Source organism: Euprymna scolopes, chromosome 6, assembly GCF_053919585.1.
Source record: "Euprymna scolopes isolate OS-2025 chromosome 6, ASM5391958v1, whole genome shotgun sequence".
Classification (NCBI taxonomy): Eukaryota; Metazoa; Mollusca; class Cephalopoda; order Sepiida; family Sepiolidae; genus Euprymna; species Euprymna scolopes.
In genome coordinates this window covers 117,012,683-117,036,744 of record NC_136487.1, presented here as the reverse complement: position 1 = coordinate 117,036,744, position 24,062 = coordinate 117,012,683, and the positions used below count along the sequence as shown (strand labels likewise).

Below are 24,062 nucleotides of genomic sequence, written 5' to 3'. Positions count from 1 at the left end.
TTTTGCTTAGTAAAATTAAAAAATATAATCAGATTGGAAAATATTTCACAACTGTTTAGTTCGGCCATTTTCTATTTTACAAAGAAGCATTACTACTCCTTTTTAAAATATTTCTTCGTTAAAATCTTTATAAAAATGTTGTAACAAGTTGAGACGATTGATCTCAAAATTGATTCATTTGGGTTTTGATATTCTTTCGTAAAGAAAAACACTTCTACCGGGAAATTGATCTGGGTAAAGAATTATATATTTTGACAGAATCAAAATATTAAGAAGAATTGCAATATTGCAATAGTTGTTTTAAAATATTTTGGAAGAGATTCAGAATATTAAAAACATTTTCCGTAAACTTTGAACGAATGTTCCCAGAGGGAACTATTTATCTTTTGGATATAAATCCGAAATTTTGTAGTCTGTGTGACTCAATTGATAAAAAGAATATTAATTATTTATTGTAAAGATAAAAAATAATAACAAAAAAGAATTTTAAGAGAATGAAACAAGATCGTTTCAGAGTATTCTCTAAAAAGAAAGTTAACGAAGGGGTTTCTAGAGCTCAAATGAATATTAATTCATAATATAAATTCAAAGAAAAAATTATTAAAATCTATATTTAGTTATTTAGGCTTTGTTTTTCAGAATTTTTCCCTTCCAGATTCTTAACAAATTTTTCCCAAGAAAAGAGCGCCCCTGAATTATTTTTTCATTAAATTTCCTCAGTCTGGCGCAAGATTTGAGAAAGAAGAACCCAAAAGAACTATTTTCAATAGACTTTCTGCCAAATTTCAAGAAGAAAAGAAAAAAGAACCCTTATAGAAAAGAAATTGTTTATTGTAAAGTTTTGTTTTAAAGCCCAAAAAGATCTTTATGCTAAAGAAAATGTCGTCTGCTTCTCAAAAAAGAAAAGAAAAGAACAAAGCAAATAAAATGCACAAACGTTCGCTGCATTGATCCAGAACTGTTTTTTTTTCTTGTAAAAAACTCAAACTGTGAGTAGTTTCTTTTTTTTATGTTAAAATGTTTTTTTTAATTGCATATGGTCTTGTATGCATTGTCTTATTTTTGTCTTATTTATTTTTTTGTCTTTTAAAATAAATTTCTTGTTCAACTTGTGCACGGAATATGTAATTATTTAAGCGATTATTTTTAAATTCTAATTCAGAGAAACAATAAACGGACTTGTTTATTGCATAAAAATAATAAGAATTATATTTTATTATTTTTTTAAGTTTTCTCAATATATATATATATATATATATATATATATATATATATATATATATATATATATATATATATTAGCATAGGTGCCCGGCGTTGCTCGGGTATTTGGAGATGTATGTTGAGCAAAAAAAAAAAGAAAAAGCGGTCAATTTATTTTAACTTTGATCTCTATTATGACCTCTTAAAATTTATTGTTTTTGGCTCAAATCAAGTTATTAAGTTAGATCCATGTCCAAGGAGCCTATATCTAAAATTTCAAGTGTGTAGACCAAAAACTGTCGGAGGAGTTTGGTAGAGTTCTCAAAGGTCAAATCGTTGAACTTTGACTCCTTAATCGCCAAATTTCTGGCCAAAAACTGATCCTATCGATTTTCCCAAATCTCAGTACCCTGTATATCAAATTTCGAGTCTGTACTCTAAAATTTGACAGAGTTATTGCTTCGGGAAATGTACACACACACACACACACACACACACACACACACACACACACACACACACACACACACACACTTTCACTTTTATATATGCATATATATATATATATATATATATATATATATATATATATACTAGGTGTATGTATCCATCGTTGCCAGGAACCTTTTGCCCACTCTTTAAACTTTGCTATGACGTCATGTATGACGTCTCTAACATGACCGTATGTATGACTTTATCTGATATGATGTTATATATGATGTCATCTGCTATGATTGTTGTGTGTCGGTCCAAGTGGAAATTAATTCTAACTAGCTTGCATCGAAAACATGCTCAACACTCCATTTGGAAGGAACTCTATCAGTTAAAGGCTGTAGATTTCTCTGAAAGCCAAAGAGAGACTAGCAAGACTTATCCAATTTATGACCCAATCTCCAGCAACTTCGCATCAGCATCTTCAGGCAGGTTATGTAAGCAGGTGGAAGATGCTGGAAGCGAAAACTGCCAGACGATTAATTCAAAGCACTGTATCCCCCCACCATTACCCACGTTAAGAACGGCTTTCTATTTAGAAAGCCATTCTTAACATGAGGAATGGGGGTGTTTCACGTTGACCTAGCGTGGTGAAAGTTATTTTGATTTTAAAATCATTTTCTTGATTTAATGAATTTCATGCTTTCACTGAAACTTGTCGTCTTCTGACAGCTGATTAGATAATCGCTTCGGCATTTTAGGCTGCTTATGTAACCTGTAGGAAGATGCCAACATGAAATTGTTGGGGATTGGACTGTAAACTGGATAAGTACCTAAAGTTTTGTTTAAAAATACTTTGAGATCTCATCTCGAGCATCTAAATGAAGGATTCAGTATAAAATTCCATACGGATTCCCAAGTTTACCATAAAGATTCTCATGTTCAAAAAGATGCATTTGAAGAAGGTCAGACATTATGCAGGCAGAGATGCTGTAAGAATAATAACCAAGATGAGAACCTTGGTTCAAATAATCCAAATAATACAAACAATTACATACATACTCCAGACTAACCAGACAAGCAGCAAAATCTCACCCCTTCACTGTTGAGGTCCTAAATGCTGGAAAGCCTTTAACTCTCTTAGTTACTTCCATCGGACTGCTAGACTTTGAAATTCCCTCTCTGTTTCCTGGTTCGCTGACTGTACTCACACTCAGAAAGTTAAATGTAATGTTAACAGACATCTCGCTACTTTAATCCCCACAGTCTCCTGTTAGACACGATCCCAAATAGTTGCCGCTTACATTCCAAGTTGCAATATGTCTTGTTTGGTGTGAAAAAAAGAGTAAAAAGAAAAAAATTAGTTGTGTAGAAACATGGACGCATAAAGGAAATGAAGTAATTTCTGCTGCATAATGTTCAATTAAATTCTGAACGCAACTTCCTTAGACAAAACCTCTTCAATATCAGATGAGTGACCATCAAAGTTAAGCGACGCTGAGCCTGGTCAATACTAGATAGGTAACCATTTGGTGATATGTGTAGAGCTATGACAACAGAATATTCTTATCATTGTTTTGACTCTCGAGTATATATCCGACGCAGTAAGACACGGTTAATCAATGAGAACCACATCACTTTATATAAAAACATATAAAATATCAACGGATATATACTTGAGAGTCAAAACAATGAAAAGAATATGCTGTTGTCCTAGTCCTAGATATGAGATACTTTATATGAGAGGACGGTGACATTTTCCTGTAAAAAAACTATTATCATGAAAATTATCTTGTCTAAACGAGATACACATGTGACTGGAAACGTTAAATTTGATGTTCCCTAGAAACTTCCCCCATTTACAGGAAGTCAGTTGAACCCGTTCAAATTACTATCAATAACAATACATACATTTTTATAATCCCATTTCAATTCAGAATGTTTTTTTTTAAATATCTAAAAATATAAATAAAAAAATGTTTTTTTTGTAAATAAATATTGTTTGAATTTTTCTTTTTTTAAATAACCACTAATTTTTTTTTTTTGTTGTTGTTAATGTTGAACTGGTATTTTGTTAGATTCTGAGCATGTTCGCTCTGCTCACCCAATGGCGACCCTGATGATTTAGCCATGCCAGGCAAAATGAACGCTTGAAGGATCCCAAAGGATATTTTTTATGGCAAGTTGGAAACCGGCTCCAAGTCAGCAGAAAGATCATTTCTGCGCTACAAGGATGTCTGCAAGCGAGACATGAGGGTAAATAGTATCAACTCAACAGACTGGGAGGCCATGGCTGAAGATCTCAGCTGCTAGAGAAGAGCTGTAAAGGAATGCTCAAAGAGGAACGAGGAGACGAGAGACGAGCAGAGGAGAGAGAGAAAAGAGCACAAACGACAGGAGGGCTGCGACATAACTCTCATAACCAGACACCACTTACATCTGTGACAACTTGCAACAGCGCCTGTCGAGTCAGGATAGGCTTGCACAGTCACAAAAGAGACTGCAATTTGGCAATAAACTAATCTGAGTCATAGAACTCCATTATCTCCTGAGAGAGATGGATACCAACAATTGTGCTTCCCTCCATCCTGCCTTATATATTTTCCATCAAGATGTCCATTATACACAGATGCATTGATAGATAAATAGATAAATAAATAAATAAGTTCGTTTCTTTAGAAAACTGAAATAACTCTTGGCAGCTGCAACAAGTTTCGGTACAGAGTGGAAAGCTTTGCTAAGATTGATTGCGTTTTTATAATTTCTTTATAACCTGTCGCCAGGATGATCTAATGGTGAGCTCAGTAAATCGTGAAGAAATGGGAGTAAAAGGAAAAAAAAAAAAAGGAAAAAGAAAAAAAGAAGACATACAATAACGCCATGTTAAACTGAATTCCCCAAACACAACGAATACCAAACGTAACAATTTACAGATGTGTTTTTCCTTTTAGTCTGCCAAATGGTCGACTTGTGCTTTTTTTTTTTTTTTTTTTTTTTTTTTACTGACAGATTTTAGCATTGTTTTTACCGAATGCTTCGTAGCTAATGCGGTGTGTCGTAACAGGTAGAGAGATGGTGTATACCATGAAATACCACAAAGTGAACACATGCGCTTACGCACGCACGCACAACAAGAATCCAGTATTAATCCCGGATTTTGACCAAAAAAAAAAAAAAAAGAATAATAATGGAGCTATTTAATCTTGGATCAGCTAAAATATTAGTTTATTTGCTTTGTTTTACAGTATATTAACCTTTATCTGGTTATTTAATGCCAAACCCATTAATTTTGATTAAAGTTTTTTTATGCTTACAGTTATTTATATCTTCAAATATTTATTCATACAGTTTGGTTTGGTTGTTTTGTATAGGGAAATTGTTGTTTTTGTTTTTGACTTTGCAGAACATGATTGAGTTTTACAAGGGGAAAGGGAAAAAAGAAACACATCAATGTTTGGTGCATTTTAGGTCAGGAAGTCAATATTTTCAGGCAGCCTTGTCTGGAAGCATCAGGCTAAAATGTTGGAGTGGATGGGAAATGGTGGTCTCCAAAATGGATTATTTGCTTATTTTTTTTTTTTTTTTTTTTACTCATAGGTCATTGCTTATTAAGGCTCGGCTATTTTTGACTTTGCAGAACATGGTTGAGTTCTGCGAAAAGGAAGGAAAAAACATCAACGTTTGATGTATTTTAGATCAGGAAGTCAATATCTTTAGGCAGCCTAATCTGATGACACCAAAAGAGAAAAAAACAAAACAGAAAGAACAGAATGTCTAAAGAAATGGTAATCTGTTGATCAAAGTTTCAGACAATATGGTGGTTGATACATAATTTCTCTTGGAAACTTTCGTCTTTTGTGTGACTAGGAACAGATGGTGAAGAATGAGAGATTATATTAAAAACCTTGACAATTTACCAATCCTTTTAAACCTAATGAGTCCCCATTTACTAAGGTCAAAAGCCACTTGAGAATAAAAACTAATGAGCTTGTTAGTTGGATAATGAATAATACTACAATTGGAAATGATTGGACGAATAGGCAGCATTTGATTTTGTCTAACAGATAGCTCAACAAATATTTGTTGACATTGGAATTGGAAACGACTATATTAAAGTAAGTAGGGAAGCAATCCCATAGTATTGTGTTTCACAGATGGGAAGTTCTAAGAATGACACTCTGTTTATGTAACTTTAGTTTGTTTTTAAAAAAAAGGAAAGTTGTTGCTGACAAGTTCTTGCTCTGAATGGTTTACGGGGGGGGGGCAGAGACCAAATGTTGAAGGCACGAGAAATAACAATAAAGAAGAGAAGGAATAGCAACGTTTTTGCTGTAGGAATGGACTGTAGAGAAGATTCTACTAGATTTGAAAGTCGATATTGCATTGTGTCATAGCAGAAAAAGGACAAAAGGTCGTTTGGGAAGTTCAAAAGTTAGATGACTAAAAGACTTACACACCGTGTAGATGAAAGTAAAGACAGGAAAATGAAAAATGACGCCATATTGTGTCAAGATAAAAACAGTGACTTCCAGTGTTTCAGAATGCAACCCTTTTCGATACCTTTCTCTTGATTCATCGCGCAGATTGTACTCTTATTGTCTGAATCATAAAAATCATGTGGTGCCTCTTTGTTATCACACGGTGCAACGATAAATTTGTTGTTCGAAAGAAAACAACACTACAGCTTTATTTTAAAACTTTTATTGAATTCGGGTAACTTGATTATGTAGTATAACTGATATCTATTCAATGTAGCCGCCTTCAGCCTCAATCACCGCCTCAACACAGGTTCAGAATTGGGAGCATGTCTTTTCCACAAGCACCAGCAAGAGCTCATCAAATACCCGGCAGATGGTGGCAATCAGGCTGGCTTTGGTATTGTGGGAGGTCATGTTGGTGATTTTCTTGACATATGACCAAATGAAGTAGTTCAGCAGGTTCAGACCGGGGGAGGAGGGAGTAAGAGAAGGGTCACCTGATTGCATTAGAGGATCCCCACACTCTTCAGCACATTCAGGTACACTTTGGTATTGATTTTCAAGCCGATTTCGAAGATGTGAGGTGGTATGATGTGCCCCTCACTTGAAACCACACCAAAGACCATAACCGTGGCCAGAAACTTTGTTTTCATCCATCTGAGCATGTCCCTGCTATTCATGGCAATCCAGCAATGCATTTTAAGGGTGCTGGCAATGGTCCTGTTGTCATGATTTGGATTGGTAGAGAGCATGAGTTGTACAGCAGTGCATCTCCTATCTCGCTCATTGAACATTGTGTCACTTTCAGACATGATAGTTGGGATTTGTACACAACTGGCCAACTAGTAGATGGTCTACAACAAAATGAAAAACAGTTTTCATCAAACGGAAATGGAATCTTGTTGTCTTTTCTAGGGCGGCAATTTTATCGTTACACCCTGTAGAGTGAAATTCGAAAATTGAAATATTGAATTTCAAGCAAAACCAATGTTGCCTACTTAATTGGCATGTCGCAGTTATGAACATATCCAAAAAATTACGAAAAACGATAAGATAGAAAATTGATAATTACTGAAAACAGTTTTTGAAGACAATTAGCAAAACATGAATTTTGCTAAATTTTTCAAAGTTTTCATAAAATTATTACCTTCCTTGTTACAAGTGAACCTCTTCAGTTTCTTTCTTAAACAAAACTCAATTTTAGCTTATTGTCTTGGAAAACTGTTTTCATTAATAATTAATTTTCTGTCTTATCGTTTTTCATAATTTTTAGATATTTTCATTACATGACAATTAAGTAGATACTAGTATTGGGACAATTAATCGGAATCGGGAATTGGAAGATTTGGGGGTATTGGAATCAGAAAAATGGATGCCTATTTTCTGATGCTAAAATGATTCTTTTGTCTTTTTTTATTGGATTTTGTTTAAACCAAAATCTTCCATTCCTGGTAATAATGATAAAATAATAAATATTTCTTGATTTTAAATTACTAGTAAAGTTCAAATCGATAGATCATCCTCCACAAGTGTATTTTGACGCTTAGGAAAATATCTGCATATTTAACATATGTTTTTACGAAAATCGGGGAAAATAACAATGTTATAGTTAAATAATTAGAGATTTATAAAGAATCAGAATCGGTAATTGTATCAGAAGCGGGAATTTAGCATGGAATTGGTAATTGTATCGGAATCGGGAAAAATATTGGAATCATTCCATCACTAGTAGATACCATTGGTTTTATTTGAAATTCAATATTTCGATTTTAGAATTTCGATCTAATAATGAAGAAATACCAATAATGCTTTCAGTTACTATCACTAATGATGGGACGATTAACCGGGATTGATCGAAAAGGTAGCAACTTTTTGAGGTATCTGGATTGGTATCAGAACTGGAAAAATTCTGCTTATTTTCCAATGTCAAAGACGATTCTTTTATTTATTTATTTATCTTTTTTATTTAGTTTAAAACTCAATTTTCCTTTACTGGTACTAATGATAAAATAATAATTTTTTATTATATTAAACAACCAGTAAAACTAAAAATTTATAGCTCAACTCCCACAATGTGTATTTTTATGGTTGAGAAAATATATGCGCGCATTACATTGGTTTTTATGATAATTCGAAAATAGAAAATAAAAAAAACAACTCTATAACTAAATATTCAGAAATTTTCAAAGAATCAGAATCGAAATGTGTATCAGAATCAAGAATTTAAAACCGAATCGATAATTGTACTGGAATTGGAAAAATATTGGAATCGTCCTACCACTAACTGTCACTATATTTTCGAATGGCATCGCCTCTGTATTTGCATTGTTTTGTTTTTGAAATCCTTAAAGAATAACATGATGAATGTGTTTGCTGCTTGGAGTGAACATGGCGCCAATGGAACAGGTTTAATTCAAAGAAAATTGACAGTCAAATTCTTTACTTTACCGATATTGTGTTTGAAAATTCAGTTTTGAACGGCTTGATATCAACTCATGCTGTTATAAAAATAGATCAAGTTTTATAATGTTGAAAAGAAAAAAAAATTCATATCTAATACATAAAGTAAAGTCGGTCTTTTTATCATTGCTTTGTCATCTTTGAGTTAGCAGCAGCAACAGCCATATGCATATGACGAAGCCAGCTGTGCGATGTGACGTCCCTACATGTTCAGTACATTTCACGTATTTGAGACGTGTTCAAGTCGTGACGAGAAAATAACATAGTCAAGACACGGAGGTGCATCACAGTAGAGACAAAAAGTCACACACAGCCAGAGAAGGAGAAATGAACTGTTTAAATATTTAGAAAAAAAAATATGTTATTGGAAATACCAGATATAAAGACTTTTGTTAAAAAAGAAAATGAGTTCAATTTCTTTCCTCTTTCTTCTGTTTCCTTGCGATGGAGTCTACAACATGTTGGGTCTGTTAAAATGTAACAACACCATTAAAAAAAAATGTAAACGTTACAATTACTTTCTTCCTACAAAATTAATATCCGATTCCGATTGATCAGTTTTTATTGTGAATAGTTGCAGTATGTTGTTATGAAAAAAAAAATGCAATTTGATTTGTTTCATCCTAGAAAATACTTTGTCTGGATCGAGTCAATCTGTATTCGTCCATACAGCGTTATTTGTTTTTTATTGAAACAAAAAATATTATTTGAAAGAACGAAAATGACATTGTTAACAAACAAAAAAAAAAAAGAAATTAAATTTAAATACACTACGGGGTAGCGCCAGGTCGAGACAGCTAGTTTCAAATATGATGAAGACAATAGACTTTTTTTTTAAATCTAACTAGAAATCTAGATTTAAAAAAAGTGGACAAGACTTTTGTTCTAACCTGGTACATCTGATGAAAAGTAATTTATTTCGTTTCTGAATTTTTTTAGATAAGTATTGATAATTTAGATTATTTGGACTACTATTCTCATCTTGAGTGTTATTTGAACAACGTTTCGCATGTTGTAACCTCCGACCCTCTTCAGGTGTATCGTGTACAAACTCAAAAATCTTTCTGTCGAACTCGGGAATATGTATGGAATTTTGAATGGAACACTTTTTTTAATCCATAGTGTTAGCATTCGAGCTATACTGAGAATGTAACTGCAAATTGTTTAAGACTTCTACCCAATCATGGCTGATGGAACGAGAGCATGCTATCCCTATGGATTAAATAAAACTGTCTCGTTCGAAATTCTGTACAGATTCCAGAGTTCAACAGAAAAATTCCCGAGTTTGAAAAAAATACACCTGAAGAAGGTAAGAGGTTACATTGGCCAAAACGTTGTGAGAATAACGCTCAAGATGAGAATAGTAGTTTGAATAATCCAAATAATATATATTAATCTATATTATATTTCTCTTAGTCTGTTTGTCTGTCTGTCCGTTCTGCATTTTCTAAAAAAAACACTGGGCTGATCTAGCTGAAATTTTGTATGGACGTTTGCTATGATAAGGTGCAGCAAACTAAGTATTATGGTATCTGTTTGATGCACAGTTAAGGATTAACAAGGATTAGTATTTAATACAAAAAAAATGAGCACAGATTTAACCATATTCAACCATCAATTTAGCGTAAAGCACTCATTCTAAAGCAATAGGCTATAACTTTTGCCCATTAAAAGCGCGGGGGGGGTATAGTCTATTTATAGTACATTTCTGACACCATGTTAAAAATTGAGATTTTTAATGCTATATCGGAAAAGTAGATGATAATGATATGCCACACAGTGAGTATTAATGTCTGACCCCCATTCTGACTGAAAGTTTAATTCTTTATTTATATATTTTATAAAAATGTTGCCATTTTAATGAGTCTAGAGGCATCAGTTCTCGTAACTGTTAAAACAACTGTCAGAAAATATCTGTGTAGAATGCAAACACCTAAATTTAAATCAACTCAAAAGCACTTAGTGCAATTTGGTTATTAACATCACGTGATCCATTATGTCGTATATGTAGCTTCAAATATAGATCTTATTAAGGTGGCTCATTTCTGGATGAAGGTGGGGATGGGTCATAGCTTACATAGAATCCCAACTATGTCTTTATGAGAAAAATGTTTTTGTTTTTTTGTTTTTTCTAACAGATATATCGAATTCGCAATAAAACAAGTGAAGCATGCATGGTCCACCGTGAGTGCACAGTGAACGAGGGATACAAAAAAAATGACTAAGTTCAGCCCCCCCCCCATTTCGCCCCCAAAGTCATGTTTTTATTAAACCATGGGGCACATCCAAGAGTTATCGCGAAGTATAGACAAACAAAATTATATAGAAATTAGTTAGTTACAACTTTTCAGAAAGTTTTATAAAAATCCAATGAATCAATTTTTTTTTTAATAATCACAAAAGTGTCAATTTTAGCCATTTTAACCTAAAAGGCACCCCTAGGGGACAACTGGAGTTTTCCCGGAAAATCCGTTCTGTTACTTTTTTATTCATATTATGTTTAATGTTTGTGCAAACTTTCAAAAAATTCCAAAGCGTAGTTATTGAGAAAAATACGAACAGACAAATGGACGAACAGACAACGGTGACTTTACAGGTCTACCTCCTTTTGTCAGGGGAACAAAAAAATTATTTTCGTTTTTTTTCGTCTGTTGTACGGCACATCAACACCTTATGGATCATTTAAATTGAAACACAATAGCTATCATGAAGAATTAATTGTATATCATTCTTGCTGTTGTTGTTTGGCATTATTCATTCATTTCGTATGAATCAGATGATTATTGCTGGCCGATATCTTTCTAGTTAGAATTCTTTCAAGAAAGACATTAGATACTGACGGGAAGAATCACATGAAGGTTGCCAGCATCCCTAAGTGAAAGTGCTTTTATGGAACAAATTAGATTCGAACTTAGCACACCCAGGTTGTTAGTCCATGTTGTTAACCATTTGACTGTCTTGAATTTCCTGTTGCTGTTGTTGCAATGAAGTTCACTCTGTTCGGTTTAAATAAGCTTCTTTATTGGTCGGCACCACGTTCCAAACTATAGCAGCCTGTACATGATGATCCAGTTGCAAGAAATGGTTAACCGACTGTGATCCCATCGTTCAAGACTGACCACTCGTGTATTTGTGAGCTCAGTGTGCCTAGATGATTATTGTGTTTTGCCCCAACCATACATCGATATGCTTGTGCCACAGAGGTAGAGAGGTAGGGAAGATTATGCTGTGAATTAATTCCCCTTCTAAGCAACAAACTGCATGCTGGAACCATCAAAGACATGGCTGCAACAAGATGGACAGCAGGGACTTTAGGTTGAGGCATTGGCAGATAAAAGCAGATGAGACATTGTACACAATTAGTTGAATTAGTTATTTAAAACTGGGGGGGGGGTCATATTTCTCTACCTGATATTAGCGTGTATCTTGATTAGTAGAGCTATGACAACAACATATTCTTTTCATTGTCATAACTCTCGAGTATATATCCGACAAAGTTAGACACACATAATCAACTGAGAATCACATCATTTTATATAAAAGCATTTAAGATATAAACGGATACACACTCGAGAGTCAAAACAATGAAAAGAATATGCTGTTGTCCTTGCCCTATTGATTAGCTAATTCCATAGTATGTGGCAGTATCCATTAAGCTAATCATGGATCCTCAATTATTATCTTATTATTTTAAACATTTCCTTAATTCTTTCTTGGCACCAAAATTTTGTTTAAATTTGTATGTTACTTTTTTATTAATGGAATTTGCTCCTGACAAGGCATGAAGCCACTTGATGTAAGAAATTAATACTAATAGTAAAAAGGGAAAAGAAAGTAGAATTACTTCGAGACAAACACAATATGAAAGAAACCCTATCACCAGCGTTCAAACACCTGGACTCCAAACAGTCTAGTTAAATGTAAGCCCATGAAGAGTCCAATAGGGACGCAATTGGTTACACAAAAAATTGGCTCACAAAAAAGTCATATGGAATATCTATACATTAATACGATGGCGTGTGTGTTCTTTTGTCAGTTACGCTTATATCCAGGTCGTTTAATTGCTATGTTCTTCTATTTCTTGTTATAAATAATTTTAACAAGAATTATTCATTTGGTTTCGGTTTCGATTATAGCTGAACGAACTCGAGTTATATATATATATATATATATATATATATATATATATATATATATATATATATATATATATATATATATATATATATATATATATATATGGTTGGTAGCAAAACATGAATTAATTCGATTCGTTAGTTCCTAGCAGCATCGTTTATAAATAGAATCTTCTGATTATGCGGTATCATACCCCCATGATAATCCAAAAATATTGTAACACTGGGCGTTCGAGCTAGCTTAGATAAATACTTTTGCAGTTTTAACAAAAAGGCTACAATAATATCAGAGTGTCTCCATTTACACTGAGGATCTACAAAATGCCAACATCAATATATTAAGGAGTCCCCTGTGGAATTTCCACAGATCCTGCTAGTCAATCATTATTAGGGTTATTAAATGCTGAAGCACAATGTCTATTTGTGTTGAGTTTCAACTTTATACCAGACGCGAACGAAATTTCATAAGCATACCTAGCTGCCTGCTCCTGTATGCACCTCTTCTGCAATCTTTCAAAACTGCAAATAGAATTTGAGTTCAGATTCACAGACTGACCTTACAAAGGTTTGTGATTTAACAGACGCCATCAAATCAGATTTTGCCTTAATATAAAATCCAAATCAATTCTATTAATAATTCAAACTATAAACGATTTTATTAAGTTTAGAACCAGCTAACCAATAGAGGATAGCTGGGAAATAGTTCTTTCATCAAGAATGGTTAATGTTTACGTGAATTGTGTGATAGTCAGAAATCTTCCAGGAATTTTCAACTGAACTTTTAAAAGAATTCTTTAAACTCTGTGGTTATATATATCCAATAACACATACTCGCAGAACCAGTGTAATGTTGTCTGGGAACCAACAGGTTTTAGCCTCAGTCGCAAAGCAAACAAAGAATAGAAAAGAACTGCAACTTGTTTTTTTTTGTTCTTGTACATTTATTTCCTCATTCTCTTGTTACCAAATGATCGTCTTCTCAAAAGGGCTCTCAAACATTATCCACAACTCTAACGTGATCGTCTTCTTGAAAATGCTCTCTCCTTTTAATACTCTTTTTTCCTTACTGTGACGTCATTATCCACGACTCTAATGTGTATGATGTGACTGTCCCAGGAAGCAGTTAGGCTTCCCTACTGGAGGGTGGGGGGTGGGGGGGGCTGAAACTCCTGAAACACTCGAGAAGGCTGAGCAGATATGATTTTTTTTATTCTTTAATTATCATTGTTGTGCCCGGGTAACAGCAAAAACCCTGCTGAGAGGAAGATTAGGATTGTGATTTCATTTTTTATGAAAATCGACAAACAATGTCAATTTTTAATGACTCAAAGTTCTGGAGAGGTGATGTTTATGATTCAAGTGCAGTGCGTCGACCTAGGGATCACGGGCATAACCCTATGGGGCCATAAAAAACGTTCCAGATCTACAGGTGCTCTCGTAGGAAGGGCAAATTCCCCTGGGGTTACGTTGTTGGGTATGATTGGTCCAGGGAACTACATCGGCTCACCCCTTCCCTGAATATATCAATGGAGCGCACAGTCAAAAAATGACAGTTCAGCTTGAAAGTTTGAGATCAAACAACTTGTAGAGAGTTGCCCCCCCCTCTCGTCCTGCACCAACCTCACCACTATATCGAAGAGAGAAGTAAAATCTATTTATAGACTCAGTGAACACTGAATTATAAAGACAATTGTATATAATTATATATTTGTATATCATTTTGTTCTGAAAATTAATCAGTAGAATAGAAGAGCTGAGTCGTTTGTTTTTTTGTTTTTTGTGCATGGAATTATTTTTCTTCTAGCTTTCGACAGACCAGCGAGGTGACGACATATCAACCCTGACACAAGAAGCACCGACAAACACCTGGCCGCAAATTGAAGACCAACCAAATCGATCAACGGGGTTCTGCCACATGAGGAAGTTACATTTAGTCACTGTCGACTGAGATAGTAAATTGGGCGACCATAGGGTCACGCGTGATCGTCTTCTCGAAAATGCTCTCACCTTTTAATAGTCTTCTTTATCCTTACTGTGACGTCATTTCACTCATGGCTTGATATTTGCGTATAGTTGTCTGTGCTATGTTACACCAGGACTACCTACCAAAATAGAGGAAACAGGACTCTTGGGAGAAATGGCTTCAGTAGCATTCTGGGAGGCTCCTTAGTTTTATTTTATGTACCCTTATTTAAAATTTGAGTCATTTCTAACGCTAACAATGAAATGAATTAAATGAAAAAAAAAAATAATAATTTAATCTAACTTAAAGTTAAATTCTGTCAAATTTCCACTATTTTGAAAACCACTGAGTTGGTAAATTTGAAAACTTGTATATATATATATATATGTTTAAAGAAAAAATAGAAAAAACCGAATGAAATTATTAAAAAATCAACGTTTCGTCCTTGTTTCAGAGGACATCTTCAGGATAATTGATAAAAGAAAAAGTCATGCGTATGCACACATATTCGTCCTTTCCCGACATGGGTTGGATTTTAAAAAAAACTGTCTTTTTTCGCACGATCTATGACTTTTTCTTTTATCACATTTTTATTTCAATTATCCTGAAGATGTCCTCTGAAACAAGGACGAAACGTTGATTTTTTAATAATTTCATTCGTTTTTTTTCTATTTTTTCTTTAAACATAACGTCAACCACCGCTGGTATATTTTTTCATTCCTTATACATATATATATATATATATATATATATATATAAGTGACCTTTTCTGTCAGTGTGAGGAACGGTCTCTACCAAACTCCTCTGTCAATTTCTGGTCTACTACTTTAAATTTAATATATAGGGGATTTGGACTTGTGGAACAAATTCGATTTGATTTTAAGCCGATAAAAATAGCTGGTAAGGGGGTCAAAATTGAAAAAAAATTGGAACTTAGCAGGCATAAGTCGACTAAACATGCTATTTCTATGCATGTGCAATTATACATTTATATCTTTAACAACGTCATTTTTTTAAGTTTTTATACGCGTATGGATTTAGGTCAGACGGTAATAAATAAGGCTGGAAAGTTACAAGATGTTTTGATTTCGATTCTAGATGGGTTTTTTTTTTTTAACTTTTGAAATCACAATAATATATTGGTGCAATATAATAATCCATAGAGAATTGGCTCTATAATAATAAATATAAAATTTGCATATATTTATTTCACCACAAACAAGATATTGCCACTCAGACGTAAGGAACTACTATTCCGGATCATGTCTCAAAGGAGACTGTGAGAGAGTTGAGCAGTGAGATGTCTGTTTGCAGTACATTTAAATTTCTGCAGCTTAGTACAGTCAGAGAAGCAGAAAGTAGAAGAGAGAATCCTAAAGCCTAGCAATGTAAGGAAAGAAACTATTAGTGTAGAAGGCTTCTGGCATCTAGGGACCTCGACAGTGAAGGAGGGGATTTTTCTGCTTGTGTTTCAAGGGAGTACAAGTGCTATGAGTTCATCAGAGCACATTCAAATAAAGTACTTATAAAGCAGGCCCAGCGATGCAACATTTTGGCGATGAGACAGATGTTGGAGCTTGGCTGATCGTATGGGACCTATTAGATATGAGACTCTTTTTTTTACCCTCTCTAAGAGTGAGAGACTAGGATGCACTATCCCAGATGTGGCATCAATGCTCCATGCATGAGCGAATGGTGGCTCTGTAAGTATATAGGATACTCTCTTGTGTGAATGATTTTCTAGTAGATTAGAGGGAGCCCACCTTCTTTGCAGCAGCCTTGGCAATCTAAATGCTTCGATCAATGTCTTTGTTTAGTCTCGAAAGATAAAGAGTACTCCCTGTAAGGGGCAGCTGCATGTATAATTGTGAGGCAAGGGTTGCGCAATCACCAACCACACCTCTCATGAATCGGCACTGTTTGAGTCCAGTGGCAAGAAGTCCAGGACCACTGAAAACAATGTCGAGATAAGCGGAGAGCACATACAGCACCTGGAAGTTCTGAATGGTCACCCATTTTATACTGACCAAGTTCAACGTTGCTTAACTTCAATGATCCAATGGGAACCAGTGTGTCAACGTGATTACACCATAGAATATAAATGTAAATGCTAAATAATTTAATCAGCATTGAATAATTCTCTCATTGTTAATAATTATGATTAAATAAAAAGCAATGTATTGGCTTATTTATAATCACTAGATTTTTATCCATTTATTTATTGCGGACTATTATCCCCATCTTCTAGTTGTTGTTTCATGACGTTTCGGCCAATAATTCCTCTGGCCTTTGTCAAGTGGTTAACGGCGATGGGTATGGAATGTCGAATCTCCTAACTGCATCTTCAGTAATTACTGCCTTCTATAGTTGTCGTCTCACCACGTTTTGGCCAACTAATCCTCTGGACAACTTTTGGTAGGATTGAAACTGCTATCTTTAGATAGTAAGGAGTAAGGAAGTCAGGAGTAAGGAAATCAGGAGTAAAGAAGTCAGGAGAAAGGAGGGCAGGAGTAAAGAATTCAGGAGTAAAGAAGTCAGGAGTAAAGAAGCTAGGAGTAAAGAAGTCAGGAGTAAGGAAGTCAGGAGAAAGGAAGTTAGGAGTAAAGAAGTTAGGAGTAAAGAAGTCAGGAGTAAGGAAGTCAGGAGTAAGGAAGTCAGGAGAAAGGAAGTTAGGAGTAAAGAAGTTAGGAGTAAAGAAGTCAGGAGTAAAGAAGTCAAAACACCAAAGTTCATCTGGAATTGTAGAGATTCAACGTCTCTACCCACTGTGCCACAAGCAATGGAGAGAGACGTTGTATCGGTATTGAATGTGTAGAGTTATTGGGTGTTCCATATTAAACGAACCTGTGTCACGTCTTTCTTGTATAAGGTGTTTGGTAAACACTAACAGTAGAACCTTCATCTGTAAAATATCGCCAAACTTATTGGCAAATCTAACAGAAGGTAGCATGCACAAGTATTTCGAGACAAATCGATAAACAGCGTTAAATATTTAATAACGTGTTTCTCGTATGTGATGACAGCTGTCAGATGTTGGGAATAATTTGAAGCAAGTTTCTTTGCGGAAAATAACTCTGCTTTTATCCCGCTGTAGCTGGTAAATAATATTTATGATCACTAATGAAGTCTTTCAATAGATTTTCTCTACAAATTTAAATCAGCAGAAATCAGTTTTGGGGGTTATTTATAGCGAGGCTGAAACGCAATCCCAACAAGTGCTAAAAAGCAAATGTCTCAAATAGCTACCCTCTTTCTGTCTCTGCTTCATTGGGATTCACTCTCCTCTTCACTTCCAAAAGCAGGGAAGTTTTCACAGGAATGTGTTAACTCAAATTCTCTGCAACCAATGAAAATCGTTTTAAACTAAAAAATGTAAAACGTCTATCAAATTAACCAAGCTGATAAAAACAATGAGTTCGTCCAGATTTCTCCAGTCGATCGCATCAACACGACCTAAAACATATGCTCAACACCTACCCACCCTCCTTCGTTTAATAGGCTTTATTTTCTTCCTTCACTAAAACATAATATTTAAAACCCAATTCAGATGAGATGTTAGTGTGGTTTTTAGTAACACCCAAAGACCCTATTGCATCCAATATGGCTCTTCGCATATTTGTGCTCTTCTCAAAACATTATTCATGACAGATTGCAGAATCTCTGGATTGCGATTTAACTCCCTTATTTCAGACTCTTTCCCCTGTTTTCATTTGTGATGACGTTTCGAGGTCTGCCAGAAGATCAAGTACAGTTCCTCAGTCTTCAAATCGGCGCACAATGTTTCGAACTGTGTTGTGACTCGGGCTATCTCTTACATGAAAATGCCGTCGATAAGCTCTTTAAGTAAAAACAATTGACCCCTGATTTTCGTAAAACAATTTCACAACTTGCATACGTTGTTCAATGCTAGACTTATGCATAAAAAAAATTTCCAAAATATTATTTGTAAAATATCTGAAATAGAGAAAAAACTGATCATTAATGGTAAAATGATAAAGATTTTCAACCCTTCAGTGACTTTTTGGACACCTTGTGTTTAAATAATGATTAAGTATATAAATAGTCTAGTCTTCATTTATCAAAACCAGGTGTGGCAACTCATGACATAAGCCGACGTCTTTTCTCTCCTCGGTCAGTGAAGGAGAAATCCTTTTAAACTCAAGCTGAATAGCTAAGTCGTTATGCAAATATGTGATAATTAAACTACACCTAGTTTTTCACATTTCATCATCGTATATTACATATCCAAATTTAATCAACAGTAATAAAGGATGCGTTCCATACCGGAAGTAATACGGCAGATGTAAACAGAATTTTAATTACCAATGTACTTTAATATAAACACAATATCTGAACAGAGCAAAAAAAAGCATGAAAAGTAGATATGCGTCAACTTTAATAAAAATATACAATACTTGAATTTAATTAATATAAACAATAGATGCGTTAAAGTGTTTACATAGAACAGCGGAATCGTTTTTGGAGAGGTTTTTTTTTTCTCTACTGCAAGAAGAAGAAGAAAAAGAAGAAGAAGAAGAAGAAGAAACAAAGGTTTGTAATTTTAATAATACCACATGGCTGAGCAATAAGAAAACAAAAATAAATAATGTTACATTCGTATAAAGGAAAAAATTCACCGAAAATATGGTCAGCTACGGTTAGTGCATTTATTAAAATAATTGCGCTGTAAAATTTATAAAATATTTGCACCAACGATTCTTAATCATGATGCTAGATTTCAAAGAAAAAAAAAACTTCCAAGTTATGAATATATCAGATTATCTGTGAGAAGGAGTATTTCTAGATCGATGTGAATTTTTTTTTATTACTGTTATGTACATTCTGATGAATGATATAAGAATTGAAAAAAAAACATATGCAGAGATCTATATATAAAATATATCAGTATGTGCCAAAAAATTGTACAAATAAACCAAACGTTTGGATTAGCATAAAAATGAGTGTTTGTTCCCAATGTAGTGGTATAATAAAATGATTATAGTAAAAAAAAAAGTCATTATTATAGAACATCTAATTGAGCACCACAGAGTTATTCTTTTTTCCGATTTTTCTGGATAGCTTTTCGATTCGCCAATCGCTCTTTTTTTTTATTTCAGTCGGCATGTTGTATAAAATGGCGAATAAAAGTTGTTGTTCAGCCATATTCTACTCAAGTGCTGACCATCTGTGCGTCTGATATATATATATATATATATATATATATATATATATATATATATATATATATATATATATATATATAGAGAGAGAGAGAGAGAGAGAGAGAGAGAGAGAGAGAGAGAGAGAGAGAGAGAAAGAGAAAGAGAGAAAGTGAATAAGAAGACTACAGTAATGCAGGAAACCTGGTGTTGAAGTCACTAATGACGTATGTACAAAAAACAAACAGACGAACGAATGTCTTATAGTTTGTTTGTTTGTTTGTTTGTTTGTTTGTTTTAATCTTCGTACATCCATTTATTTTTAAAAAACAATCACAAATGCACATCAGTAAATATTAACTTACTGTTTGATATAAACGAGATGATAGATGAAGAACAAAAATATAAAATATTCGAAGCAAACAGAGGCGATATGCTCAGATCTCTGTTGTCATGGAAACGAGCCCGAGACTGCGGTTGCGTCTGTTTATTCATATATTTTGTTTTATGTGTTTATTTATATAATTTAATTTTATGTGTTTATTTATATAATTTAATTTTATGTGTTTATTTATATAATTTAATTTTATGTGTTTATTTATATAATTTAATTTTATGTGTTTATTTATATAATTTAATTATGTAAATTGTTTGTTAACTTATTATTAGAGTTTTGTTATATATCATTATTTACTTTCTTTTTCCTTTCTTTTTCTTTTCTTTTCTTTTTTTCCGGGATGGGTTTTACACTAATCGGACTAGATTTCTACTTGTGAAGTTTTCTTAAGAGTATTATCTATAAAAACAATTCCGAGGCTATTCCTGACTTGGGGACAGCATCAACAGAGGAGTGCATCAGAATTGTTGAAGATTTTTCACATCATATCAAGATGTGTTTATCATTCAACGACTACGTAGGGATTCGGCCCCTCTTCCCACCTCAACTCAAAAGGATTGTGAAGGCTCGAAAATTCTCAAAGCGAACATTTATCTTGAAATTGTAACTTTCAGGATCTGTGTTGGCAAAATCTTTGGCAAGTTTAGCTCCGATCCTTCAGATCTGTAAAGTGGCTCCTTTTTTTTTTTTTTTTTTTTTTTTAAATTCCCTTCGATGTCGGTGAGATGCGGGTTTTTGATATTGATTCCTTTTGCAGGAAGCTGAAATATTAATTATATCCTAGGAGGGGTTATTGGAGCATCATTGTAATGTTCCTAGGGAGAAATAACAATCCATGTTCCCTTATCGAGGGGGAAATAACAATCCTTCTAGACTAAATAAGGAGGGGGGCTCAAAATTGTTGAATCACGATTTGATTATCGCAATAAATTTGAAAGTGCGATAAAGTCAAAATATGTTTCTAAAAGGGAAGATTAATACAAGATCCCATTTTAGGGAATAACTGCAGAGGCATTTGGGTTCCTTAATCTCTGCCTGCATCTGGATAAGCGGGGGAAAATATTCCCTAATAATTGGATATAATCCAATACAATTCGACACGTTTGGTCGTGGCGCAATCTGTTACAGTAAGTGTCACAAGCTTGCGTTGAGTTTGGCGCGAAAAACAAGTCTTCAACAAAATCTCGCACACGAGATTTGTTTAAAAACAAAGAGAAACGGTCTAACCATCATGCAATTGCAAGTAATCAAATGCGAATTTACGACAACTACGAAGCAAACAATCTCGACATTCGTGATTGAAACTTGATGAAAACGTCTGGAACAGACTGAAGTTAATTTGTTTCAAATGTGATTGGATTGCAAAAAGGACTGTTCAATTTGTTAACGATTTCATAAGCAGTATTTGAGGGGCACCCTGTATATTTCACAGTTGACCTTCCCAAAGATAAAGAACTTTTTGGATTCGTCGTAACTGAATTCAAATAATAAAATATTTACTCATTCAGTTGTGTGTGTGTGTGTGTGTGTGTGTGTGTGTGTGTGTGCGCGCGTGTGTGTGTGCATGTGTTTGTGTGTCTGTGTTTCTGTGTGTGTTTGTGTTTGTGTGTGTATGTGCTTGTGTGTGTGTGTATGTGTGTATGTGCTTGTGTGTGTGTGTGCGTGTATGTGTGTGCATGTGTGCGTGCGCACACACGCGCGCGCGTGCGTGTGTGTGTGCGCGTGCGCGCATGCGTGTGCGTATTTTCATACTTTTCAGCCAGAAGCCGTCAGCAACGCTGTCGGAACAAACTTAGTAAGTCAAAGCAAATAAATATAAGTGAATAAAAATAGAGAAGAAACAGCAAATTGGAAATGTTTAAAGCAAACTGGCACATATCCACTTATCTTTCTCCGTGTAAAGAAATTACTGACATTTACACATAACCTTTGACATATGACTTATGACCTTTACTGTTGCGCTCATGTTTAGGGTTTAAAGCAAAGGTTCAAATACCTTTGCACTAGAAAAAGAAAACTAGGATAAAAAGACAACTTACTCACAAACACACACACATACGCGCACACGCGCAATATACATATTACAGAAGCTCAGAACAACATTGGTACCATCGGTTTCAAGTCCGACGAACGAGAAACTGCACACGTCCGTCCTTTGTGTACTCTTCTCAGCCCCCGTTGTAATCTGTTTTCACAAAGGTAGGTTATCTGCTACTTTCCTTTTGTCGGGTTTGAAACCGACAGTACAAATATTGTTCTAATATTTTGTAAATAAAAACTACGGTGTTACGTTTTGGATTTTTTGTAGATGAGGATTGATAATTTGTATTATTTGAATTATTCGGACTACTGTTCTCATTTTGAGTGTTATTATTTTCACGTCAAAAGCGCATAACATTCTTGGAATTCTAACGATAATGTGGCGTTAAAAAAGAAAGGACACTTATTCCATGGCATAAATGCATTACACATTTTGAATTCTAACAACTTGATTTGTTCGAAATGAGGGGGGAAAAATTCTTTTTAATAATGATAATTTGTAAGACTGCACATTTAAAAACAAGATAAGTATTAAGGTTCGCAAAATTCGTACTAGAATTGTCTACAAGAACCCGTGGCGTGGCGGATAAAGTACTGAGTTAAATTCAGGTCTAAGGGAAACTTTTCTACAATTTACGTATTACTTATGACTTCTATTTAGTCATGACTGATGAAACAGCGTCATGCTACTCCTAAATAAAGAATTCCGTTCAAAATTCCGTGCAGATTCCCGAGTTCGGCAGAAAACTTTCTGAGTTCAACAAGATACACCAGAATAAGATCGTAGGTTACATGAAACGCTGTGAAAATAACACTCGAGATGAGATTAGTGATCCAAATAATCCAAAAAATCCAAATAATACTTTTTCTACAAGCATTTAAAATTGTCGTAGACTCTTGAAAATTCAGTTTCTTATACTTATAGTTATCTTATGAGATGGCTGACCAATTTTTATGATTGTAGTTTCAAATGAACAGCTACAGCAGGAATTGGAATACATCCTACTAAATCCTGATTGTCACAGTTGGTGAATTTCAAAAATGCAATCTGGACATGAGGGTACGTAAAAAACGATATGCAATAAAATTTTGTTTTTAACTTGGAAAAATGCTGCTGTATGGAATGCTTCAGACTTCTTTTGGATAATTTTGCATGAATCGAGCATCAGTTTTTGAGGGGCATAAGAGATTCAAGGAAGGTAGAGAGTCTATAAGAGATGATGAGAGGCGTGGAAGGAGTAAGGAAGTCAGACCATCAGAGTTGATTAGTCAAATAAAGAATTTCGTGGACAAAGAACCGTCGGGTGTCTATAGAAACAATAAGTGCACAGTTTGATGTCAGTGTGGGAACTGTACACATTCATGAGGAACTGAAGATGCAGAAGGTTTGAACGTATGCACTAGGCCACAACTCTATCCTTCTCACAGACTATTTGACCAAGATGGCCACCAAGACAGTTCCCATCCTCCCTATAGTTCAGACCTTGCTCCCTATGACTTTTGGCTATTCCTTAAACTTGAAGAAAACCTTAGAGGCTGGCGTTATGAGACTGTTGAAGAGATGAAAGAGGCTGTGACAATGGTCATTGACATGCTCACACAAGGGCATTTCCATGGGACCTTCTAGAAGTTGTTGGAATGGTGCAAGTGCATTGCAGCCAGAAGAGATCACTTCGAAAGGAATTAGAGTTTCATGTGTGTACTATCAATAAAAGTGATCATACGAATAAAAGCCCGGAAACTTGAAGACACCTAGTACGTTTTATTTCATTAAAATCACAACTTTTACTTACG

At 34.4% G+C, this 24,062-nt stretch overlaps 1 protein-coding gene across 1 annotated transcript in view; it reads right to left on the bottom strand.

The window, feature by feature from the left end:
- LOC145277906 (NCK-interacting protein with SH3 domain-like) overlaps positions 1–24,062 on the bottom strand; it is a 421,186-nt gene that overhangs the window by 256,329 nt on the left and 140,795 nt on the right. The gene's annotated exons all lie outside the window — the stretch shown is intronic.